The sequence below is a fragment of the Heteronotia binoei genome, chromosome 8, assembly GCF_032191835.1.
Source record: "Heteronotia binoei isolate CCM8104 ecotype False Entrance Well chromosome 8, APGP_CSIRO_Hbin_v1, whole genome shotgun sequence".
Taxonomy (NCBI): Eukaryota; Metazoa; Chordata; class Lepidosauria; order Squamata; family Gekkonidae; genus Heteronotia; species Heteronotia binoei.
This window is the reverse complement of record NC_083230.1, coordinates 74,988,679-75,015,635: the sequence shown is the minus strand read 5'-3', so window position 1 is coordinate 75,015,635 and position 26,957 is coordinate 74,988,679. Positions and strand designations below refer to the sequence as shown.

At 48.0% G+C, this 26,957-nt stretch overlaps 1 protein-coding gene across 1 annotated transcript in view; it reads left to right on the top strand.

Annotated features, from left to right (window-relative positions):
• Positions 1–26,957, top strand: part of SLC5A8 (solute carrier family 5 member 8) — a 166,518-nt gene that overhangs the window by 88,205 nt on the left and 51,356 nt on the right. The gene's annotated exons all lie outside the window — the stretch shown is intronic.

The following is a 26,957-nucleotide window of genomic DNA, read 5'->3' as shown; positions in this document are numbered from 1 at the left end:
CCAGGGCAATAGGATCACACCCCCAACGCCTTTCAAAGTGGGTGTCAGCAATTAAAATTTGCTATGAATTAGCAAAAAAAACATTACCTGAAGTGATTTGTGCTCACTCCACCAGGGCGATATCCACTTTTGCCTTCCTCCAAGGGATCCCCCTCGAAGAGGTATGTGCTTCAGCCACCTGGTCCTCTTCTTCAACCTTTGTGATGCACTACACCCTCGACATGCGATCCAGGCAAGATGTGTCATTTGGCAGATCAGTCTTGTCATCAGTGCTCCTCTGAGGATCCCAGAACGGATTCCAGGTGAGCCTGCTAGTTAATCTTTAAGACAAGATAGAGTTGAATTGCTAACTTGTGCTTGTTTCCAGGTCGGCTTCCATCTGCCAGCACCCGCCATCCAAGTACTTCAGCTCACTAATCACCCATGTGTGGGACTGCACAGGGACTACGAAGAAGATAAACAGGTTGCTTACCTGTAACTGATGATCTTCGAGTGGTCACTTGTGCAGTCACACACTACCCGCCCAGCCTTCCCCACTGCTGGCACTTCCTTCTGCTTACCTGTCAGGACTTGCTAGCGGTGGCTGGAAGAAACTGAATGGGAGATGGAGCTCTCCCCCGCTGTAGGCATGCGCAATGCTTGCCTGCTCCCCAGAGCGGAGAAGGAGCCCGCCAAAAAACGCTACGCTGCTATTGGAGTTCTCAGAGGTTAGTTTTGAGCAAGGGGTTCGAACCCATGTATGTGACTGCACAAGTGACCACTCGAAGATCATCAGTTACAGATAAGCAACATGTTTATATTAGTCATAGAAACTATGGTATGGGCCAAGTTTCACACCATATCCTAGCAATGGCCTCTGCTCATGTTCCAAGACAGGACTGCTCACTGCCTATGCCTTTGGGTGTCCTTGCCAGTAGCACTCAGAGCCAGGAGTTATACCATCCCAATTTGACATAGTCTGCCCTATTCAGATTACTGGCCCAACTCCTAACCAGGGCTACCAGGCTGACTAGTTGGCGAGCTAACATGGGGGACTGTCAGGGTTAGGAATACGTCCTGTTGCTGCCCAGCCCTTAGCTGTGGTTGGGATCAGGCCCAGAGGACATTTTGTAGGAAAAAAGTGCAGGAGCTCAGTAGCATATCTCATTTGCATATGCCCCGGGATCTGTGTGCAGCAGGGAGAGAACTCTCCACTGCATGCAGACCCTGGCTGGAGGTTCAGGAGCTATGCTTCTGTGAATTCAAGCCCTGATCAGGCTCAAGGACCAGTGGGAGGTCTCAGAATGAGTAGGGGTGGTGGTTCCTGTACTGTAGTCCACCTCCTCCTTGTTGGAACCTTCTCTCTCTCTCTAGCGCTGGGTCCAACAATGCTACTCCCTGACCTCCAGAGGTTTCGACCTGCCTGAGCAGCAAATCAGCGCTGGGAGCATGCCGTTTCACCGCTGAAGAGGTGGTTGGTGGGGGAGGGGGATGGAGGGCTTTACACAGCCCGAAATTGACCTGGGGTGGGGAAGGGAGGGAGGAGGAGGTGCGGGGGCTGGCGCGATGCCGCAAGGGGAGGAGGCACGGGGGGGGGGACGTCGGCAGGAGGCCTCGCAGCCCGGGATCGAGGCCTTGGTGACCCGGTGTCGGGTCGCAACCCTGCCATTGGGAAACGCCGCTCTAGAATGTTCTTAGTTGAGAATAAAGATGGTGGATTAAGGCCTTATCCTAGACCTTAGAAATCTGACTGCATTTCTCTGAGTTTCCAAGTTTTGGATGGTTTCTATTGCTTCAGTATTACAGTTATTAAAGTTTAATGCCTGGCTTGTTGTAATTGATCTTAAAGATGCTTAGTTTCAATTGTCATTTGTCATCAGGACTGAAAGTTGCTATGTTTTTCTTGGGGGAATAGTGTTTTTCAATGCACTGTTTTAGCTTTGGGGCTAGCTACAGCTCCCAGGATATTTTCTAACGTGTAGCCCCTCTTTTGGCCTTTTTATGTTTACAAGGCTGCAACATTTCCCCCTTACTGGATGATTGGTTAGTAGTCATAGAATTATAGAATCATAGAGATGGAAGGGGCCATATCGGCCATCTAGTCCAACCCCCTGCTCAATGCAGAATCAGCCTAGAGCATCCCTGACCAGTGTTCATCCAGCTGCTGCTTAAAGATTGCCAGTGACGTGGAACTCACCACCTCCTTCTGTAGCTGATTCCACTGTCAAACAACTCTTACTGTAAAAAGTTTTTCCTAATGTCCAGTTGATACCTTCTCACCCTTAATTTAAACCCATTATTATGAGTCCTTTCCTCTGCTACCAACAGGAACAGCTCCCTGCCCTCCTCTAAGTGACAGCCTTTCAAATACTTAAAGAGAGCAATCATGTTGCCCCTCAACCTCCTCTTCTCCAGACTGAACATTCCCAAGTCCCTCAGACTTTCCTCATAGGGTTTGGTCTCCAGGCCTTGATCAGTCTCATTGCTCTCCTTTGCACTCAATTCTGTCCACATCCTTCTTGAAGTGAGGCCTCCAGAACTGCACACAATACTTCAGATGTGACCTGACTAGCCACAGCGTATTGTTGGAACTCTCTGTCTGGGGCAGTGATGATCTGTATTTTTGGTGCTTGGGGGGCGGGCAAAGTGGAAGGACTTCTAGCCGCACTTGTGGACCTCCTGAGGGCACTTGGGTGTTTTTTTTTGTGGCCACTGTGTGACAGCGTGTTGGACTGGATGGGCCATTGGCCTGATCCAACATGGCTTCTCTTATGTTCTTATGACTCCAGGGAACAGCTACAGTAGCATTGGTCTTTAATGCTAGAAACCTGAGAGAGATTGAGTCTTCAATTGGGAAAAGTCCCAACTAGATGTACACAATTCATGGGGAGGCACCCAATGTACACAATTCATTGGTGCTATTTTAGATTCTGCACAGCAGAAAGGGTTTTTACCCCCAGAGCGCATGAGATCAGTTGTTAACCTAGTTGATAAATTTGGGATGAATTGATTCCAGTCAGTTCAGAGCATACTCAGGTAGTTGGGTTACATGGCCTCAACCACAGTACTCCTACCTTTGGCTAGGTTTCACTTGAGGCCCCTACGGCTCTGGTTTCTATCTGTTTACAGGGCTGATTTGCTCCCAATGTCGAATAAATTTTCAGTTCCCAGGCAGATGGTGTGTGCATTGGCAAAGTGGTACTTACCATGGATGGTTCACTAATGGACTGGGGCACACACTTTGCAGGCATGCCACATGAGGCACCTGGTCAGAGACAGAGAGATCATGCCATATTAATTTACTTGAACTGCAGGCTACTCATTATTCTCTTAGCAGTTTCTCAGATATTCTACAGGGTCAGTCTGTGCTGTTTCAGACCGACAACATAGCCATCATGTACAATAAACAGGGTGGCAATGGGGCCAGGGATTTATGTCACAAAGTCATACGTATCTGGGAAGTAGCATTTGGCCTTGATGTATCCCTTCAAGCCAATTCACATGCCTGGCAGGTTAAATGTGGAAGCAGACAAGTTGAGCAGAGTAGGAAACCCTTTCTCATGAATGGTCTCTGGCACCCAAGTATATGGAGCCAATTTTTGCTCAGTGGAACATCCTGGGGATCAATCTCTTTGTGACCTGGGATAATTCAAAGGCAACAAGAGGTGCCAGGAGGGAACCTAGCTTACCTGGCTGCCATTTCTGTTACCATTTGAAAGTTGATGGGGACACAGTTTTCATGAAGGGTTTGATTAATATACTAGTAATAAGGCCCATTGTGAAGAAAAATACAACGGGCTCTAGAAAGAGGCTCTGAGTGAGTGCCTCCCCATCCTTGCATTCACTTGCCCCCACCTCAAGGGGAGCTGATCTCTGCCATCTGGAGAGCAGTTGTAATTCTCAGTGATTTTCATCCCTCACCTGGAAATTGGCAACAGTGGATCTTCTTTGTGGTCTCTGTGCATCACACCCTTGGGATTCCAGGCGCCTGCGCTGTCTCCAACCGGTACTGAAAAGCTCTATAGTAGATCTTTATGTCCCGACCACTGGGCATGCCCACAGAAACAACCGCGCATGCCCAGTAGGTGGGGCAGCAAGATCCTGCCAGTTTTTTTCTGGCCGCCGCACTGTTTGGACCTACCTTCGGCTCTCCGGTTGCTGTTAGAATTATTAGCTCCTTCATTGTTCCTTGTCATGTTCCAGTTCCTCTTCTGTGTTTTCTCTTCGTCGTGTTCTATAAAAAAAAAAGTTATCCTCGTGTCTCCATGAGTCTGGGCTTCGCCCCCCCCCTTCTTTCTTTCCCACTGGCGGGCACTCAGCCTCCGGTCAGTAGGACTTATGTCTATGTTTTTTCAAAAGGTGCCTCAAGTGCGGCAGCAAGCTCGCCCCGACCGACAGTCACTCCCTTTGCCTGCTTTGTTTGGGAGAGGGGCACCACACTGATTCCTGTGGTCACTGCTTAAAATTTAGTAAGCAAACCAGGAAAAACTGAGCCACGAGGCTCCGGGTGGCATTGCTTCAGTTGGCTCTAGCTTCTCAGCCGATGGAACACGTTTTGGCACCGGGGTCTTCAGACCAATTGGCATCGACTTCCACCCCGATGACGGCCAAGATGCCGCATGCCCAGAAGGCCGATCTGACATCGACTCCAAAGACAAAAACACACACTAAAGCTTCCACCGCTTCGCCTAAACGCAAGCGAGAGAAGGAGCACAAGTCTTCGAAGAAGCAAAAATCATCTGCAGTGAGGGAGCACACCTCCCTGACTCCATCGGAGGCCTTCCTCGAAAGGGTTTGGCTGATGCTGTCTACAACGCTTCCTGATCTTTCACCACCGAGAATGGCCCCTCCCAAGATCATGGCTTCTCCACGCTGAAAGGACCCCACGCCCAGTAGATCCTCCGACGTGGAGCAGATTGATCTCACACAGCGATCGTCAGGATCTGCGCGTGGGAGCAAAGATAATGCCCCGTCTCAACCCCGAAGGTTCCTCTTGCCCATTCCTCGGGAGAAACCGAGCTTTCTGGACCAAAGAGATCATCCCAGGTGTGATGACAACAGGTACCAGTGGTACCATGGTGCCCTTCCCCCCTGGGAATACAGACAGGGCTATCCCTTTCAGCCTTATCATCCGCCTTACTCCTGGAATTACCCTCAGGACATGCCAGACTGGGATCAGTGTTTGGTTTACTACTCTGCTGATCGACGCCAGGAGGACCCCAAATTGTCCAAACCGATATCGGCATCGGTATCGAAATGCCTGGCTACACTGATTCTTACTGAACCAGAATCCTCTGACGCCGTGGAGTCAGCTGGCTTGATCGGTGCCGACTCTGATCAACATCATTCTGAGCCTATGCCATCGACGCCAGTAACTGATGACGCTCTGATTTCTCCCTTGGAAGACCTGAAATCCTACGGAGACTTAATTAAGCGCATGATGACCTCTTTAGGTCTGTTGGTTCAACAACCCCAGCCCAAGGTCAACGACTTGGTTTTCGACATCGTGCAGCATGACGTTTCCACCGCTGTTGCCCTTCCCCTTACCAACGTCTTGTTGCAAACTGTCAAAGGACCCTGGGAGAAACCAGCCTCCCTTGCAGCTTCTACTAAACGTCTAGACCACATGTACAAGATACATGGAAAAGGGAGCAGAATTCTTATTTAATCATCCTAAGCCCAACTCCCTGGTGGTCCCATCGTCGTCTAAGGGCAAGCATTGTGCATCCATTCCTCCTGACAAAGAGGGAAAGAAGACAGATGCATTTGGTAGAAAATTTTACGCCACTGTGTCCCTAGGAATCAAGACCACCAATTACCTTGCTTGCTTGGTTCGCTATCAGTTTGTTCTATGGGATCAGGTATCTACTATCCTCCAACATCTTCCGGAAGAATGTTATCGTTCCCTGCAGAAGATCCAGAAGGAAGGCATGTTGGTAGCAAAGCAGCAGCTCAACTCCTTGAAGCATGCAGCTGACACCTTTGGCAAAACTGTCATCTGCTGTCGCCCTCCGTAGACATGCATGGCTCAGGTCTGTCACTTTCAATCATGATACGAGGTCTGCCATTGAGGACCTTCCGTTTGACGGTTCAGGCCTGTTCCATTCCTCAACTGATACCACCTTACAGGACCTGGATAAGAGCATAAAGGCTTCCCGTACTTTGAGTGCTTCTTCCTCCACATGTTCCTTCCGGCAGAAGCCATACTCTCATCTGTGGTCTCGTAGATCTCAGAGCCATTCCACCCCTGATCAACCCAGGTGGAATAAATCCCATTCTCAACAAGGGAAGTCGTTCCCAGAGAAGCAGAAATTTCAAGGTCAATTTCAACAATCCTGTGCAAAACAACCTGCCAATCCCAAGCAGAGTCTTTGACTCCCCCGTTGTTGCCCTACCGGACTTTCCTGCACTCACTGCCACCCCTGGAAACACTCGGTTATCTCCCTTTTTCCATGCCTGGGAGAATATTACAACGGACTCCTGGGTTCTTGCAATTATTTCTCAAGGGTAAGTGATCAAGTTCCAAGAGTCACCACCCATCCCACACGTCATCATCACACCACCCTCAGAGGCCCTAAAGACTGAAGTCCAATCTCTCCTGGAGAAGGGAGCTATTGAACCTGTCCCTCAAGCTCTTCACGGACACGGGTTCTACTCCCATTATTTCATTGTTCCAAAGAAGGATGGGGGCCTTCGGCCTATTATGAACCTCCGGGGCTTGAACACTTGTATTGCTTACAAAAAGTTCAGGATGACTATCTTGTTTCAAATCCTTCCACTGTTGGAGGAGAACTCTTGGATGGCCACCATCAGCCTCAAAGATGCGTATTTCCATCTGTCCATACGTCAGGGGCACCATCAATGCCTCCGTTTTGCAGTGGGTGCAGACCACTACCAATATACTGCCCTTCCATTTGGCCTGTCCACAGCCCCCAGAGTTTTTACCAAGGTCATGGTAGTAGTGGCAGCTCATCTCCGCCTCTTAGGGGGACACTGTTTTCCCCTATATAGACAATTGGCTGTTGGTGACCAGCTCCAGCTCCCTGCTGTTGTATCACATCCAGATAATGCTGCAGACACTAGCGTTGCTGGGCCTCTGCGTGAACCTTCCGAAATCCAATCTGGTTCCCTGCCAAAGAGTCCCTTTCATCGGGGCCTTCATTGACTCCACTGTCTGCAGAGCATTCCTCCCGGGTGCGAGGGCACAGACTCTGTCAACTATGGCATGCCACGTCAGGGCCTCAGGAAGAGTTTCCGCCCATTCCATTCAAAGGCTGTTGGGGTTGATGGCAGCTACGACTGCGGTCATATCTCTGGCAAAGCTGCATATGAGACTGCTCCAGTTATGGTTTCTTGAAGTGTTCAAACTGTCTCGTCATTCTCCTCCACGCATGCTCACGCTGCCACAGTCAGTCAGAAACTCCCTCCTTTGGTGGGAGAATCTTTCCAATCTTCTAGAAGGTGCTCCGTTTCGCCCTTCTCCTCCTACGGAGCCGTTGACAACTGATGCCTCTCTTCTGGGCTGGAGAGCCCACCTCAGAGGCCTAACTGTGGGAGCCACTTGGGACTTGCTATAACGGGCCAATCACATCAACTTTTTGGAACTGATGGCAATTTGGTTTATTCTTCAGTCCTTCCTCCCTCTAGTGAGAGGAAAATCCATCTCGATACTGACGCACAATACGACTGCTATGGCATATTTCAATTGTCAGGGAAGCACAGTATCACGGAGGCTGTGTTGCCTTGCAATAGACATTTGGCTCTGGTGCCTGGATCAGGGGATATCCCTTCTTGCTGTTCACATTTCAGGAACCTTAAATGTCCAGGCAGATTATCTGAACAGAGGGGGAGCGCAGTTACACAAGTGGGAGTTGAACCCAGTTTATCTCCAAACTGTATTTCAAAGGTGGGGCCACCCAGAGATGGACATTTTTGCCACACGTTACAACCGCAAATGTCATCGCTTTTGTTCTTGGGGGGGGGGGTCTGGATCCTCTATCAGAGAGCTATGGCCTCCTTCTTGATAGGTCTCACAGTTTCCTGTACATGTTCCTGCCCATCCCTCTGTTATCCAGGGTGCTGGTCAAGTTAAAGAGGGAACAGCCCAGCTGCATTTTGATAGCTCCATGATGGCCCCAACAGTTGTGGTTTCCGGTTCTCCTTCATCTATCCTGAAGATGGGTTTATCATCTTCCAAAGCAGCTGGATCTCCTCTTCATCAACGGACGGACGTACCATCACGACGTACCTCACTTGAAACCGACGGCTTGGCTCATCACTTAGCTTCTGTTTCTGATAGAATTGACTTTGTTTTGTTAAACAGCAGAAAGCCTTCCACCAGGAAGTCCTATAGCCTGAAATGGAAACATTTCACTTCATTTGTTGTTTCTTCTTGGTTCTCTTTGGATCAGACTAGTCTTCACACAGTTTTTTCGTTTCTGTTACACTTGCTGGACTCTGGTCTATCATACTCCTCCATCAAGGTTTACCTGGCATCAATATCTGTGCACCATGCCCAAATTGAGGGCTATACTTTGTTTTCTCACCCAGGAACTAAACATTTCCTGAAGGGTCTTTTTTGTCTGCATCTACCGGGCTGTACTGTTGTCCCTGCTTGGGATCTTTCCTTGGTTCTCAGAGGTCTTATGCGTTGCCCTTTTGAACCAATGGCTTCATGTTCCCTTCATCTGCTTTCCTGGAAGATGGCATTCTTGGTGGCGATCACGTCTGCTAAGAGGGTTGGGGAGCTCTCAGCTTTCAGATCAGACCCTCCGTACCTGCGGTTTCATGATCAAGGTGTCGTCATTGCTCCAGACATTCGTTTCTTGCCCAAGGTAGTGTTGGAGTTCCATCTACATTCCGAGACTTTCTTACTGGCCTTTTTTCCTTCCCCGCAGGGCCAGGGACAAAGAGATCTGCATACGCTTGATGTTAAGCACGCTTTGTTGTTCTACCTTCATAGAACTAAGAAGTTTTGTTTGACGCCCAGCCTGTTTGTGTGCTATCTCAGTCCATCTAAGGGAAAGCGAGTCTCCTCCCGAAGACTGTCAAAATGGATTGTGGAGACTATTAAGTTGGTGTATCTACAAGCCAAATGGCCTTTGCTGGGACCTCCTAGAGCTCATTCTACACGTGCGATGGCTACGTCCACTGCTTTCCTTAAGGCGGTGCCCCTTACCGACATCTACAGAGCGGCTTCTTGGGCGATCCCGGATACCTTTGTGAAGCATTATGCCTTAGATGCGTGTGTGACAGACCGCATGCGTGTGGGGAGTGCGGTGCTTCAGGCTGCCGTCGTCTAGTGCCAGCTCCCTCCTTTAGGTAAGCTTTAGCTTGCTATTCTCCCAAGGGTGTGATGCACAGAGACCACGAAGAAGATAAACAGGTTGCTTACCTGTAACTGATGATCTTCGAGTGGTCATCTGTGCATTCACACCACCTGACCTTCCTCCCCTCTGCTGGCAGTTCTTCAGAGGTTTATTGGAGTAGTTTCAGCAGTCATAAGGAAACTGGTGGGATCTTGCTGCCCTACCTACTGGGCATGCACAGTTTTTTCTGTGAGCATGCCTAGTGGTCGGGACATAAAGATCTGCTATAGAGCTTTTCAGTACCGGTTGGAGCCAGCGCAGGCGCCTGGAATCCCAAGGGTGTGAATGCACAGATGACCACTCTAAGATCATCAGTTACAGGTAAGCAACCTGTTTTTCCCCAGGAGGAAATTACATAATACCTGTCGGAGATCTCATTCCTTCCTCAAACCCTACCCTTTCCAGGCCCCATCCCTTAAATCTCCAGGAATTTTCTGACCTGGAGTTGGAGACCTGCAGCCTCTATGTAGGAAAAGGACGGTCTTTCTTCTCAGTGGAGGGGGGGGGGAGAAAGCAAGTCAGCTTACATCATTCTCATCTTCATGGGGTTGGGTTAGATGACCCTGGAGGTCCCTTCCAACTCTATGAATCTTCTTCGTGGTCTCTGTGCTTCACACTCATGGGATTGAGCGCTCGTATCGATCCCTGAATTGGTACCTAAAAAGCCTGGGATTTTTTCGCGCTCGGCACCAGTGGGCATGCGCAGGCGTCCCAGTATGCATGCTCACCGGAGCCAGCGCAAGGATCCCGCCAGTTCCTTCTTGACCGCCGCGTTGAAAGGATCTACTTTTGACTGCTCTGGTCGGTGCCTGGTAATCCGTTGGATTTTCCTCTTTTTGCCCGTTTGTTATTTTTCTCTGTTAATAGTAGTAGTTGTTTGAAAAAAAAAAGACTTTGTATTGGACTTTGCCCCTCGGGGCTTTATTTCCCCTTCCCTCGTGGGCTCCGGTACTATGATACTGTGAGCCGCCCTGAGTCCGCTTGCGGAGAGGGCGGGATATAAATCAAATGTAATAAATAAATAAATAAATATGGAAAGGCATTGGGGGTTCTTCGAACACTGTTAGAAGTGCAGTAGCAAAATTGCACCCCCTGACGGTCACCCCCTCTGCTTGTTGTGCCTGGACGAGGGACACCATGTAGACTCGTGCCTGCATTGTTTGAGGTTTTCAAAACAACCCCAAAAAAATCGTGCGGTGGACTTCTGCAAGATGGCGTGGTGAAGCTGGTGCCTATCCAAGGGCTGTTGGAGGACACCTGGTTTACAAGCCTTAGGGGTGGCCCCTGGTGGGGTTTCACTCAAAGGAGGTGTCTGGGGACACCCCCACAGCCAAAGGGAGCTTGCAGAAAGTTGAAAGGAGCAGCGGAGGCTTCTCTTTTCACTTTCTGCTTTCCCCGGGCCGAGGCTTGCAATCGCTTTTTTAGCTCTAGCCAGGCCGCCAGAAAAAGGAGCGTCTGAAACTACAGCGATTTCAAACTTTAGCCCCAAAAGACTGAGTTTAAAGGTTTGGATAGAAACCAAATGAACTAGTCTGGACTGGACTGAGATAAGGAAATACCTGGTAGAAGGCGAAACCCCCGGGCTGAAAGTGAAGGGAAGCCGAAAACGACCCAAGCGGCTGACAGTGGACAGCGAAAAGCACCGGCGAGGTATGCGAGGAGAAAATCCCCCCCCCTTCCTTCCTTTGAAGAGACGGGACGTTTGACAGTGCACTTCTTCTTTGTGATCATTTACTTTCTCATCTTTGCGAAGTGGTAAGAGAGGGGAATGGAATCCTGAAAGATTTGAAGGCACAAGGACTGAGAAAACTAAGGACTGAGACTGAGACTAAGACAAAAGAGCACCAGGGTGGAAATAGGAGGGGAGGAAGGGAGCGTGAAAGAAAGGAAGAGGAGGGGAAGTTGAAAGAAAGGAGGGGGAAGTGGAAAAGGTGGACGTGGTGAGGAGATGTGAGATGTGAGTTGAAGAGCTCCGAAGGAGCAGAGAACGGAGAACAGAGGGGGAGAGCTGGAGGTTAGAGTGTGGAGACAAGCTTGGAAGATGGCGGAGGTCGGTAGTGTGTGAGGTGCTGAGACAGAGGACGACGTCGAGGGATAAAGGAGGTGGAGGTGGTTCTTAGCGGCTTTCCGCCGCGGCTGCCTCCCCCTTGAAGAGTGGGTGGCTGTTTTGTCTCGTCTTGGAGCTTCTTTGGAAATACTTTTCGCTACTGTGTTTTGTGCCTGTGTTCTGGAATTACACTGACTCTGTCTGATAATGGTGAAGGTTTAACTAGACGTTGCTGAAGGAGTGGAGACTTCTGGGAAGAAGAAGGAAGAAGGGAGAGAAGAATGCTGGGACTTGTAGTCTGAGAGCTTAAGGACGGGTGAAGTATCTATTTAAACTGAATGTATGAACTTGATTACACATTTGCCTCCACTTGCCACAAAATGTAATGAACTAATTTCTTGTTGTCATGATCTTTGTTATAATGATCTTTGCTATGAATCATTGAATTAATTGATTAATTGATTATCATAATGATTTAATTGTTGTAAGGAACTAATTAATTATTTAGGTAATAGCTGAAACCTTAGACTTATTACTGGACTTAAATTAGCCTTTGTTAGCTTCTGTCAAGAAAGGCTATATGAAGTTAAACAAAACTTAAGAGTGGAAGTATAAAAAGTGATATTTGATGACAAATAGGGTGACAATCTCAATATATAGAAGGGTCAACACTAATAGTTGAAAATAATAATAATTTGCTCTTGAGAAAGGGAGGAAGATAAGACTCTTTACTTAGACTATAAAATGGATACCAAAGCTAAGAAGCTAGCCCAGGCCACCCCTCCTGGTTTGGGGAAATCTGCTACTTCAGTACTGAATCAAGATGCAGTTGAAAAACTTCAAACCATAATGTTGGCAGGTTTTAAACAGAATCAAGAGGCCTTGGAAGAGATCCAGGCAGGGTTAAAGGAAGAAATAAAGAAAACAAATGAAAGGATGGATGAATTTCAAAGACAAGTACTGGCAAACACACAACAAACACAAAAATTGTCAGCTAAAGTTGAAGTGCTGGAAGAGCAGGGGAAAACCATGGCTGCCTGTATGAGAGAAGTTAAGAGCACCACATCAGACTTAGAGGACAGGCTGGCTAAAATGGAAATGGACAAAGCCATGTACAAATTAAGATTCCAAAATGTTCAAGAAGAAAAAGGTGAGGATATATATAAAAAAATTGAAGAAATTTTGAGCCTAGGTGAGGAACAGGCGATGAAGGACATAGGTCTAGAAATTGACTGGATAAAAAGAGTCGCAACAGCGTATAAAAAAAAAAATAACCTTCCAAGGGAAATTCACGTGAGATTCATGAGAGTTTCCACATGTGAGAAGATCTTGAAAATTTCAAGGGAAAACGACTTAATGTGGAAAGTAAATAAGATTAAAATTATGAAAGACATACCCTGGAGTGTAAGGCAAAGAAAAGAAGGCTACAGGAAATTGGTGTCTTGGCTGACTGACCAATCCATTTCATTCAGATGGCTGGTCCCGGAAGGAGTCTTTTTCGTATATCAAAGTAGGAGGTTCAATATAACATCTCTGGAGAAAGTGCAGGAGTTTTGGCTGGAACACGTTGACATTGATGCTCAAGAGCCTGAGGTGGAAGAAGTGCAAGAAGGAGGAGAAGCTTCAAGCAGTACTTATAATCAGAATGCTAAGAAGAAAAACAATGGAAAAATAAAGACAAGATCGCAAGTGTTGAAAGAAAAAAGAGTGATAGCAGATAGTAACTCGAGGACAGAACAATGAACAAAATGGGACTGAAGATAATATCGGTGAATATTAACGGCTTAAATGAACCACACAAAAGGAAAAAGACCTTTCTTCAACTTAAGAAGACCCAGTCGGATATAGCATGTATCCAAGAAACACATATCAAGAAAGAAGATCAAAAGTACTTAAAAAATAAGAAATTGGGTTCTCTCTATCAATCCTCTGACCTCAAGAGGAAAAGAGGAGTAGCTATATATGTGAAAGAATGGATAAGATCTAAGCTACTCTATAGTGACAATGCCGGAAGAATTGTTTTGGTGGAAGTTGAAGTGGAGGGTAAAAATATGGTTATAGGAAACATCTATGCCCCCCACAATAGCCAAGATAAATTTTTTGCCGAGTTACATAAGAAGCTGAATGAATTTGCCAAGGATAATGTATTTGTTTCAAACCATCCCGATTGTAAAAGAAGCAAAACAATTCAACAAATGGCAAAGGAAAATTTCTGATTTCATTTGGGCCGGAAAGAAACCAAGGATAAAGATGAAGATTTTAACGGATGCCAAAGAGAGAGGAGGTTTTCAACTTCCCGATCTAAGACTATATCATGACGCAGTTTGTTTGACATGGATAAAAGACTGGATAATGCTGTTAGACAAAAAACCCTTTGTGGTTAGAAGCTCACGGAAATAGATTCGGCTGGCATGCATACATGTACTATGGGAAGAATAAAATGGATGGTTTTTTCTCTCACCACTATGTCAGAAATACATTACTAAAGACTTGGATAAAATACAAGAAATACGGGGACGAGAGAAAACCACTATGGATAGTGCCAGCAGAAGTAATAAAAATAACAGCTGATTCTGAAGAAAAAAGAGAAATGTCATATAACCAACTGCTTAAGATTCAAGGAGACAAAATTGAATTAAAAACCTCAGAAGAGTTAAATAACAATTATGACTGGTTTCAAATGCAACAAATTAAAAGTTTGATGGAAAATGACATAAAATCAGAGGGAATTAGACGAGAACAAACAGAACTGGAAAGGGTCCTGTTAAGTGATAATGAAAAATTGATATCAAAAGTATATAAGTTATTATTGAAATGGTCTACAGAAGAAGAAGTAGTAAAGTCTCAAATGGTCAAATGGGCAATTAATGTGAATAGAGAAATACAAATGGAAACATGGGAGCACCTCTGGAAGAACTCAATGAAGATATCAACTTGTCAAAGCATTAAGGAGAACTGTTTTAAAATGATGTATAGGTGGTATATGACTCCGAAAAAATTGGCTAAGATAAGTAAGAAAATGTCGGATAGATGTTGGAAATGTAAAAAACATGAAGGTTCTTTCTTCCATATGTGGTGGACATGTGAAAAAGCGAAAGAATTCTGGAAGATGATACAACAAGAAATTACCAAAATTTTGGGCTATGATTTTAAGAAAATTGCAGAGACGTTTTTACTTGGATTACAATTAGAAAAATACCCAAAAGAAGACAGGACTTTAATTTGGTACCTGTTATCAGCTGCTAGGACTTTGTATGCGCAGCTTTGGAAGCAAGAAAAAATACCAGAGAAATGGGAATGGACCATGAAAGTTTTATCGTGGTGTGAAATGGACAAATTAACCAGAACACTAAGAGACTATGATCTAGAGATATTCAAAAGGGAGTGGAGAAAATTTAAAGGATATATGGAGAAAACTTGGAAAGTAAAGAAATATTGGACAATTTTTTAGTTGTAAGAATATATATACGGAACTTTGAGCAGTCAGAAGTGCCTTTAGTATGGATTTGAACTTATAACCTCGGGGAAGTAAATATTTGAGGGAGGGGGGATGGAAATGTCATATGGGTTAATGTGAAAAAAGAAAAAATTAAGAAATAGATAAGTTTTGTAACCATATGCTACCAATAAATTGTTTAAAACCACCAAGAAGCTGAATGAATTTGAAGCCACAAATTACTGTATTCTGGGAGATTTCAATGCTGTACATGATGTCTTCAGAGATTAAAAAAATGGGAAGAAGGGGGAAAAAAAGTTGCGTGGCTCACTCCCGAAAGCTTTCTTTAAGATGGCAGATGAATTAAACCTGGTTGACACCTGGAGGATGAAAAACCCTCAAACCTCAGATTATACTTACCATTCTCAAGTGCATGATACATGGTCAAGATTGGATATGTGTTGGATGTCAACATAGGTGGCAATATCAGTGGAGCAAGCTGATATACTTCCAAAGACCTACGCTGATCATAGCCCAATTCAAATAACTTTGGGAAAATCAACTCCTAGACCTCGTTGGACTTTAAACTTGCAAATTTTAAAGGATAAAGAATTTGTAATGGAATCCAAAGAAAAAATAAGAATGTTTTTCAACTGTAACCGGGAAGAAGATACCCCAATCCAAACAATATGGGACACTTTTAAAGCCTTCTTCAGAGGCTTAGCAATTTGTTATTCGGTCAAAAAAAAGAAGCAAAGAACTCAAAAATATAACGACCTATTGGATAGCCCACGTAAACAAGAAAATTTGCAAAAAGTGAATAATACAGATCAGATAAAAACAAAGATTCGAGCCTTGCAACATCAAATAAACTTATTATTATCAGAAGAGCTCGAGAAGAAGTTAAAATGGACTAGACAAAATTATTTTGAAAATGCAAACAAAACCAGCAGGTGGCTAGCCTTTAAATTGAGAAAAGAAAGAGAAAAAAAATTATTAGATCTTCTTCGTGGTCTCTGTGCATCACACCGATGGGAGAAGGCGCCTGTGCCGATCACGATCGGTAAACTTCAAAGCTGCGGATTTCCGCGCCTCCGTCCCAGCGCGCATGCCCAGATGCCCCACTGCGCATGCCCACCGGGACGGGGAGCGGACATCCCGCCAGTTCTCTTCTGACCGCTGCGCTGATCAGTCGATCCATAGGCTACGGTCGGTGAACTTCGTTCTGTTTTTCAATAGCTGTAGATATTAGTGTAGTTAGTGTTAGTATAGTGTAGTTAGTATAGAATAGTTAGGATTGTTTTTTTCGGGGGTGTGGGGCGTGTGTTTTTTCCTCCACCCGCCGGGTGGCCCCCTCCCCCCGTTTTTCTTCCCTTCCCGCCTTTGGCCTCGCATGGAAAGGCGGTGGGGTTTTTTCCGCCGGTGTTCCAAGTGCGGTAGTAAAATCGCACCACCCGACGGACATTCGTTGTGTTTATGGTGTTTAGGGGAGCATCACAAGCCAGACTCTTGCGGACATTGCACCCGTTTTTCTAAACAGACGAGGAGAAATAGGGCTGCAAGACTGGCTGCAGCGCTGATGGAGCAGGCGCTTACCCCTAAGAAAATGGCGGAGGAGCAGGCCGCCGCGCCCGTCGAGCCATCGACATCGAAAACGGTCGACGCCGATCGAGCTCCACCAAAGCGCTCGGGCTCGGCTTCCGCAGCGGATCCCTCTGTGCCTGCAAAACGGCTCAAGGATGACGCTGGAGAGCACACGGAAAAGACTAAGAAGGCTAAGAAGGCCGATAAGGCCAAACATTCTAAGCCTCCACTGCAGATTTCTCCGGAATCGCCCCCGGCACCGACACGGCTCGTCCCTCCGCTGAAGCTCTTCGCGTCGCCGGTGCGTCGGCAAAGCCCCCAGATCTCGTCAATGTCTACCCAGCTCGTCATATCGGACTCGGATTCCGAGATCGAATCGGCACAACCTCTCAAACCCGACAAAAGTCCGACAGGCCGTCTTACACCAGGCTCAAGGACCCCTCGCCCCCGAAGCCCACTGCGGGATTGATGGGACACCGGTCGGGATCGACCCCTCGACATTCGTTCTCCACACCGTGAGGACACTCAAGATCGACCTGTGACTCATGTGCCTTGGGACCAGCGCCAATGGCAGTACCTATATGGAGCGTACTCCATGCCGCCACCCTTCCCATGGATTCCCCTCAAACAACCGGAGTGGGACCAGCGGTCGGAAACATCGTATCGCTCTCGGACGTCCTACCATACTCCGAAGCGATCGGCATCGGTCTCGGTACCGAAATCACCCGAGGTCGAACAACGCCCCAAGCTTGCTCCTGAGCTCGTTACCAAACCGACGGCACCAGTGTCGCCACCGGTGCGAAACCCTTCGGAGCCTTCGGACTCGGCATCCCCACGGTCCCACCGAGAATCGTCCCCGGAGGAGATGGAAGATTCCTCCCCTGAGGTGCCTTCCCCGCCGGACAAAACTTCGGACGAGTACCCCATTTCCCCATCAGAGGACTTAAAATCTTACGGGGATTTGGTCAGACGAATGGCGCAGTCATTGTCCCTCACCACGGAACAGCCGCAACCGGTGGTCACAGACAGTGTTTTCGACATTGTCCAGAGGGACACGTCAACGGCGGTGGCGCTCCCGCTCACAAATGTCATGCTGCAGACAGCGAAGTCCTCCTGGGACAAGCCGGCCTCTGCCCCAGTGTCTTCACGACGTCTGGATCATATGTATAGAATCCAAGAGAGCACAGCGGAGTTCCTTTACACCCATCCGAAGCCTAATTCCGTGGTTGTGTCTTCCTCGTCAAAAGCTAAGAAGACGCACTCCACCCCCCCCCCGATAAGGAGGGTCGGAAGCTGGATGCTATGGGCCGACGGCTTTATTCAACGGGCTCCCTTGGCGTAAAAATAGCCAACTATTCGGCATGCATGGGCAGGTACCAGTATGCCCTATGGGACCAGGTCTCTTCAATTCTCCATACCCTTCCGGATCAGAGTAGAAGTGCTCTGAAGAAGCTTCAGAAGGAGGGAATGCTATTGGCGAAGCAACAACTAAACGCGGCCAAACATTCTGGGGACACATGTGCCAAGGCATTGACGGCGGCCATTTCACTGCGGCGCCACTCCTGGTTACGGTCCACTGCGCTCCAGCCGGACACACAGGCTTTCATTGAGGACCTCCCTTTTGATGGGTCAGGGCTGTTCAGCTCCACCACTGACTCTGTACTCCAAGAGTTAGATAAGAGCATGAAGACATCCAGGAACTTGGGGGTGTCTACCTCTCGTCCTCAAAAACGCCAATGGAAACCGTGGCCCAAGAAGCCATATTCCAAGTCACCGGAACAGTCCTGGCGTACGAAGCCGTCCCCCACTTTTCCTCGCCAGCAGTATCAGGCTAAACCCAAGTACTCACCGTCTTCGACCCAGTCGACCAGACAGAAGGGATCTAAACAACAGAAGCAGGGCCTTTGACTGCCTTCCGGCCCCATGCCTATCCACGGCTGTGGACCCTACCCGCCTTTTCCCTTTTTTGCCAGCATGGTCCCGCATTACTTTGGACCTCTGGGTCCTATCAGTTATCCAACACGGGTACGGGATAGAGTTCATTCGCCTTCCCCGGACCCCGCATTTTGTTTATACCCCACCTTCCCCGTCCCTCCAGGAAGAGGTGCAATCTCTCCTCTGCAAACGGGCTATCGAAGTGGTCCCTCTGGGCCAGCGGGGCCGTGGTTTTTACTCCCGTTACTTTACTGTTCCCAAGAAGGACGGGGGGTTACGGCCGATCATGGACCTCCGGGCCCTAAACCTCTTCGTTCGATGCGACAGGTTCCGCATGGTGTCCCTGCAGCACATCCTGCCGCTTCTCAGTTGTGGCGACTGGATGGCGACATTGGATCTGAAAGATGCATATTTCCACGTTTCCATCCTTCCGAGTCACCGGCAGTTCCTGCGCTTCGCCATAGGGGAGGACCATTTCCAATATCGGGCCCTACCCTTTGGCCTGTGTACAGCCCCGAGAGTCTTCACCAAGACGATGGTGGTCGTGGCGGCCTACCTGCGGCTGCAGGGGGTAACGGTGTTTCCGTACATCGACGATTGGCTGCTGGTGGCGGACTCCAGGGAGCTCCTTCTGCAGCACATCGACGTCACTGTGACTCTCTTGGCGAACCTGGGCCTGCAGGTCAATTGGGGAAAGTCTCACCTCTGCCCTTCCCAGAAGGTGCAATTCATAGGGGCGATCCTGGACACTACGATCTGCAGAGCTTTTCTCCCTCCGAATCGGGCGGACGCCATTGTGCAAATGGTCCACGCGGTACGTCAGCACCCTACCTTGTCAGCTCGGCAGGTCCAGCGACTGCTGGGACTCATGGCGGCCACTACGTCTGTCATCGCTTTAGCGAGGCTCCGCATGCGCCCGCTACAACTATGGTTCCTGAGAGCCTTCCGGTGCAACGTCGATCCTCTCTCTCAACTACTGCACGTCCCCCCGGAGGTGGTAGCCTCCCTGCACTGCTGGGGACTGAAGTTCTGGCTGACAGATGGCGTCCCCTTCCAGAGGCGGGCCCCGACGGTAACGATTACTGTTAGAGTATTTTGCACGCAGCAGAAGAGCTGAAGGAGAGGGACAGGCAAAACACAGGAATTAATAGACAAGAGAAACAGCTGTATTCAATGGTAGATATATTTACCAGGAATAGTATCCAATATTCAGAGTCGTTGCCAGGCCAAGGTCATACACAGTAATCAGTACACACTTCAGTAGATAACAGTATACAGCAGTAAGTATACACAGCACGATCCAAGCACAGTAGCATAGGATCCAACACCAGCAGTGATCGCTGCCACCCAGATAGCGGGCCTCACAGAACCCACAATCCTTACAGGCAGACTGAGCAGGCTCACTGAGCTTCCCTAAGTACACGTACCAATCATCAGGGTTGCATCAGCTCTGTGAGTCAGCACAAAGCCTAATTACAGGTGAGGTCATTCCACCTTACCTCAGTAACAGGTAACAGCTGGATCATGATGCAGCATGACTCAGCATGACATTGCAGAAACAACATTACTATTACTAAGATGGAGTCAGGCAGCCATTTTAGGACTGAGTTCCAACATTCTCCTCTTAATAGTTCTGTTCGTTTCTCAATCCGAGCCTTTTACAGTGCTCATTATGCTTTTCCATAGTCTGCGGTTTCGTAAACATATCTGCTGTATTGTGGCCAGTATCACAATACCTTATGTTTATCAACCCTTCCATGATACATGATCTGACATTTTGGTACCTTATGTCAGTGTACCTATTCCTTGTCTTTACTCCTTCTGCTTTTGCAATCTCAATCACAGCTTGATTGTCTTCCAGAACTTCAACAGGCTTCTCTGCCTCTATATGCAGGTCCTTTAGTAGCTGTCTAAACCATTCTACCTCAGTACAAGCGGTAGAAAGGGCGCAGAACTCTGCTTCTGTGGTGGACAAGGCAACCACACGCTGCTTTTGTGTCTTCCAGCATACTAACACCTCTCCCAAATATATGGAAAGACCTGTTGTTGACTTTCTGGTTTCACAGTCACTTGCAAAACTTGCATCTGTATACACTTTCAGTGCTAGCTCCCCCCTAGGTTCGATATAAAGACACCAGTCAGCAGTGTTCTTTAAATATCTCAACACTCGCTTAGCAGCAATCCAGTGATTCTGCTTAGGGTTCTGGGTAGCTCTTGCCAACAGATTACAGGCTACTGATATGTCTGGCCGTGTCCAATTACTGATATAGCTCAGACTACCAATTAACGACCTGTACATTTCAACATTACATGGTGGGCTATCAGTAACATCATTTACAAAGCCAGTCACCATAGGGGTTGAAACAGTTTTGCAATCAGTCATCTTGTACTTGTCCAACAAATCTATGATCTTAGGTTTTTGTGACAGTTTAAAACCTTGTGTAGTTTTTGCAATATCTACACCCACATAGGTCTGTACAGTACCAAGATTTCTCAGTTTAAACTTCTTACTTAAGGCTGAAACAATATCATCTGTTTGTTTCTTTGTCTTGGTTAGAATCCCCAAGTCATCCACAAAAGTAAGAACAATACATCTTGTTTCACCACTTCCCTTGGTAAACACACATGGATCAGCAATGCTCTGGGTAAACCCTAGCTGTTTAAGTGTACCCACTAGGCATTTTGACCATTGATGACCACTTTGCTTTAGACCATACAAGCTCTTATTTAGTAACCAGTATCCCTTTCCAGTACCAGGAATACCCTCTGGTCTCTTTAAATAAATTTGGTGCTCCAAATTAGCATTTAGGTATGCCACACAGACATCCAAATGGGTAAAATGGAGTTTTTCTCTGGCTGCCACAGTTAACGCAGTCAGAAGTGAACTGCTCTTTAACGTTGGAGCAAACACTTCGTCGTAAGTCTCATTAGTCTGTCTGCAACCTTGTGCTACAAGCCTCGCCTTATACTTTTTTTCCCCAGACTGGTCTGTTTTCACCTTGTATACCCATCTACTGCCTATGGGTTTTACACCAGCAGGTACAGTATCAGTCTCAACATAAACATTTAAACGTTTCAGGGAAGAAAGTTCATCGTCCATAGCAGCCTTCCAGTTACACTGCTCTTCCTTGGACAAAGAGAAAATGTCAGTATATTTCTCAGGCTCATGTATAGCAGACATTACAGGACTAAATCTCTCAGGAGCTCTTCTTTCGCGTGTAGATCTCCTCAATGCAGGCTCATCAGTTGGCACATTCCTCCCGGATAATTCCTCACGAGTAGGCTTCTCCTCCATCTCCTCCTCGTCAGGCATCTCTTCTTTTGGGGTTAACTCAGCCGCCTCTCCCTCCTCTGGGTTGCTAGGCATCGAGCTGACTTGTAACCGGATTCCCTGGTCATCCTCAAGACAGAACGCTGGCGATTGGGTGCAACGATCCCAGCCCTCTGATCTCTCCAGAAACGTGGCTGAAGCACTAATCACCACCTCACGACTGTCGAGCGTGCCAAAACGATAACAGCTCCCGTTTCTCTCATACCCGAGAAACCTCATACGTCTAGCCTTCAGTTGGCCTTTACGTCTGAGCTGTTGAGGAATATGAACAAAAGCTGTAACTCCAAATACATGCAAATTTGCCAAGTTAGTTACCTTGTCATGCCATAGGCTTGCTGGTATTTTGCCAGTAGATGAACACCAAACTCTGTTCAGGTTGTAGTTGGCACAGCACATAGCCTCTGCCCAAAATCTCCAGGGCATATCTGCATCACGTAACATACACTGGCACATGTCTTGCAATGTACGGCCTCTTCTCTCACAAAAAGCATTATGGGTAGGTCTGTACGGAGCAGTCAAACGGTGCTCAATCCCAAGCTCTGCAAATAAACTTTGAAAACGTTTATTAACAAATTCCGAGCCTCTATCAGAAATAATGCATGCAGGCACATTTCCAGTTTTTCTCTTAACAAACCTTAGCCAATTCTGCATATTTTGAAAGGTTTCAGTTTTAGCTTTCAACAGGTAAACAAAACCATACCTTGAATAGTGATCTTCTATACTTAAGACATATTTGGCCCCGCCCACTGACTCCTTAAAGGGCCCTATCAGGTCTAAGAACACTAGGTCAAGAGGTTTCTTACTAGTAAATTTACTTGGAGTACGCACAGGAGCTTTTGTAGACTTTACCAGCTTGCAGATTTCACAGTCAAGAAATTCCTTGCAAGGTTTAAGACTAAGGCCTTCTGCCTGTTCCACAGTCTTCTTTAGAGCAGGAAAACCAGCATGGCCTAATTTCCTGTGTAAAAGATGACAGCAATTATCATGCACTGGTTTATTTACACAGACGTTATTACACGTTTGTACCTTGGTATGCAAGAAGTATAAATCTTCCTTCAGCATTGCCTTTACACACAAGCCGTCCTTGGTCCTCAGCTCACAACACGAGGTGTCAAATTGCAGTTTGAAACCTTCCCTGCACAAAGCAGACACAGACAGCAGATTCATCTTAAGTGAAGGAACAAAACCCATAAGCAGCTCCTTCCTTAGGCTTGGCAGGAACACTTTCCCTCTGCCAAAAACAGTTGCTTTAACTCCATCTGCCAAAACAACAGACTGGTTATCAACAGGTGTGTAAGAAGTAAACAAACTCCTCTCTCTACAGAGGTTCTCCGACGCTCCGCTGTCAATTAGGAAAGATTGAGTGTGGTTAGTTGACTTACCAGTAGTAACGAGATGCACATTACCACGCTTATCAGCAGACCTCATTTCAGACCGTCTCTCTTTCCCTTTCTGGCCTTGACAATTCCTAAACAAATGTCTGGATGAGCCACACCGGAAACATTTCTTCCTTACAGCCATTACATTACCTGTTGGACAGTCAGGATCCTCCTTAACAGTAAATCCACTGCCCCTCTCTGGCTTACAGACAGGCTTTCTCTCCGCACGTAGAGAGGAATTGGACTGTCTCTTGCCATATTCATCAAGAAGCCGTCCAGTTACGACGTTCATGGTTAACCCTGTCTCAGGCAAACCCTCCAGGCTCGTTATCACAGCGTCATATGATGCATCTAAGGAGCTTAAAAGTATGCACACCTCCTGTGATTCAGAAAACATTTGGTTATGCTCTCTTAGCTCTAGAAACATCCTACGCATAGACTCTATATGAGATAACATATCAGCATTAGCTGCCAGCCTGGTATGCAGAAGCTTCCTCACCAAACGAATCTGAGAACCGACAGTTCCTCGGACGTAAATTTCCTTCAAAGCATTCCAGCAGTCATGAGCCTTCTCCAGTCCTGCTATATGCACCAGCTGGGAGTCGTCTAGAGAAAGACCTATTAAAGACAAAGCCTTAACATCCTTTTTACGCAAAAGGTCTGCAGCTTTTCTGTCTTCAGCAGCTGCCAACAACCCCCGTAAAGGAGCAGCCACCACCTCCCACAGCTCCTGGTGCTTTAATAACAGACTGACCTTCTGGGACCACGTAGCATAGTTAGTCCCATGCAGCTTAGTAATGCTGAGCCCAGAGAAGGAAACAACATTTGCAGCTTCCATCTCTGCTACTTATCACTGGACACCTGGGCAACTTGGCAGTCTGCCCCCGTCTCTTCCAAAACACTGTGTTGCCTCCTCTGTCTTCAGAACAGCAGCACCTCTAGAAACACTGGGAGCACTGGGAGCTCTGGGCCCATAACCAATGTTAGAGTATTTTGCACGCAGCAGAAGAGCTGAAGGAGAGGGACAGGCAAAACACAGGAATTAATAGACAAGAGAAACAGCTGTATTCAATGGTAGATATATTTACCAGGAATAGTATCCAATATTCAGAGTCGTTGCCAGGCCAAGGTCATACACAGTAATCAGTACACACTTCAGTAGATAACAGTATACAGCAGTAAGTATACACAGCACGATCCAAGCACAGTAGCATAGGATCCAACACCAGCAGTGATCGCTGCCACCCAGATAGCGGGCCTCACAGAACCCACAATCCTTACAGGCAGACTGAGCAGGCTCACTGAGCTTCCCTAAGTACACGTACCAATCATCAGGGTTGCATCAGCTCTGTGAGTCAGCACAAAGCCTAATTACAGGTGAGGTCATTCCACCTTACCTCAGTAACAGGTAACAGCTGGATCATGATGCAGCATGACTCAGCATGACATTGCAGAAACAACATTACTATTACTAAGATGGAGTCAGGCAGCCATTTTAGGACTGAGTTCCAACAATTACGACGGACGCATCCCTCTGGGGGTGGGGGGCACACACTCAGGGTCTTTGCGTTGGGGCCCCCTGGACGGACCATCATCTTCACCGGCACATCAACTTCTTGGAGTTGCTGGCCATATACCACGCTCTCCAGTCCTTTCAGACGCTGATTCGGGGCAACTCGGTGGCCATTCTAACAGACAATACAACGGCCATGGCATATGTCAACAGACAGGGGGGCATGGTCTCCCGCAGCCTCTGTTTGCTTGCCGCGACCATCTGGCAGTTCTGCGAGACCATGGGGGTTTCGATTGCCGCGACCCATCTTCCCGGGGAGCTGAATGTGCGGGCGGACTTCCTCTGCCGAGGGGGGGCCTCCCTGCACGAATGGGAGCTCAACTGGGAGTTCTTGAGTCCAGTGTTCCGGCATTGGGGGACTCCCCAATTGGACGTGTTTGCAACGCAAGACAACAAAAAGTGCGACCTGTTTTGCAGCAGGGGGGGAGCGGATCCCGGGTCTCTGGGGTACGGACTCCTGGTTCCTTGGAGCCACCTCAGTGTTTACCTTTCCCCCCCGATTCCTCTGATAACCAGGGTGGTGCACAAAATTCTGCGGGACAGACCGGTGGGAATCCTGGTCACCCCTTGGTGGCCGAGGCAGCAGTGGTTCCCGATAGTTCTGCGCCTCGCCAATGGGGAACTTCATCACTTTCCGCACGCCCCGGACCTGCTGCTTTCCCATCAGGGCCAGGTCCTGCACCACGATGTGCCGCACTTGAAATTGACGGCGTGGCGCCTCAGCGCTCGCAGTTATCGGACCGGGCGCGCTTCATCCTGTTGAACTGCAGAAAGTCTTCTACTAGGCAGTCCTATGCCTATAAGTGGGCGAGGTTTGTCCGGTTCGCTGAGGACGCTGGGACTGAGCCTCGCGGGGCAGGCTTGCCTGTCATCTTTGACTTTATCTTGTCCTTGTTGGACGGGGGCCTGACGGTGTCTTCCGTCCGAGTCTACTTGGCAGCTGTTTCCTCGGAGCATTCCCGGGTGGAGGGGTATTCCGTCTTTGGTCATCCGGACACGAAGAAGTTCTTTAAAGGGATTGCCCGGCTGTACCCTACCATCAAGGTTCCGGCGCCGGCTTGGGACCTTATTTTGGTGTTAAAAGCCTTAACAGCGAAGCCATTTGAACCGATGGCCACATGCTCCCCTCATCTTTTAGCCTGGAAAACAGCCTTTCTGGTGGCGATCACGTCCCCCAGGAGGGTGGGCGAGCTGGCGGCTCTCCGGTGTGATGACCCGTATTTGCGCTTTACCCCGGAGGGGGTGGTGCTTCGGCCTGATATAACTTTTCTGCCAAAGGTGCTCTCGCCTTTTCATTTGAATGCTGATCTGTGCCTGCCGGTGTTTTTTCCTAACCCGGCGTCGGACTCTGAGCGTCAGTTACACGCTCTGGACGTCAAGCGGGCGCTGTCCTTCTACCTTCATCGCACGAAGGGTTCCCGGAAGGACCCTCGACTATTTGTGTCCTACGCGTCCGCGTCGCGAGGACGGAGGATTTCGTCTCAACGGCTGTCGGGATGGATTACTGGGACCATTCGTCTCTGTTACCTCCTCCGCAAGACGCCGCTTCCAGGACCAGTCCGGGCTCATTCCACGCGGGCTGTGGCGACCTCGACGGCCTTCATGAGAGGGGTCCCTCTTCCGGACATCTGCAAGGCTGCCACATGGGCCTCGGCGCATACCTTCGTTTCGCATTATGCGCTGGACCTGAGGAGGCGTCAGGACTCTTCGGTGGGCCGTGCTGTGTTGCAGTCTGTCTCTTCCTGATGGACCGCCGCTCCCTCCTCCAGGTAGGACCTTGGCTTGCTAGTCTCCCATCGGTGTGATGCACAGAGACCACGAAGAAGATAAACAGGTTTCCTACCTGTAACTGATGATCTTCGAGTGGTCATTAGTGCAGTCACACTACCCACCCTCCTTCCCCTCTGCCGTCGGTCCATCTGTGGGCTAACGCAGCGGTCAGAAGGAACTGGCGGGATGTCCGCTCCCCGTCCCGGTGGGCATGCGCAGTGGGGCGTCTGGGCATGCGCGCTGGGACGGAGGCGCGGAAATCCGCAGCTTTGAAGTTTACCGATTGTGATCGGCGCAGGCGCCTTCTCCCATCGGTGTGACTGCACAGATGACCACTCGAACATCATCAGTTACAGGTAGGAAACCTGTTTATCATTAAAAGATGAGAACCAAACAGAAGTGGTGAAAGAGGCACAATTAAAAGAAGTGGTCGCAAAGTTCTATTTGAAACTATATCAGAAACAGCAAACATCTGAGTCTCAACAGAATGAGTATATAGAGCAAGCTAAGATGAAACACATTTCAAATCAACAACGGGAATATTTGGAAAACTCG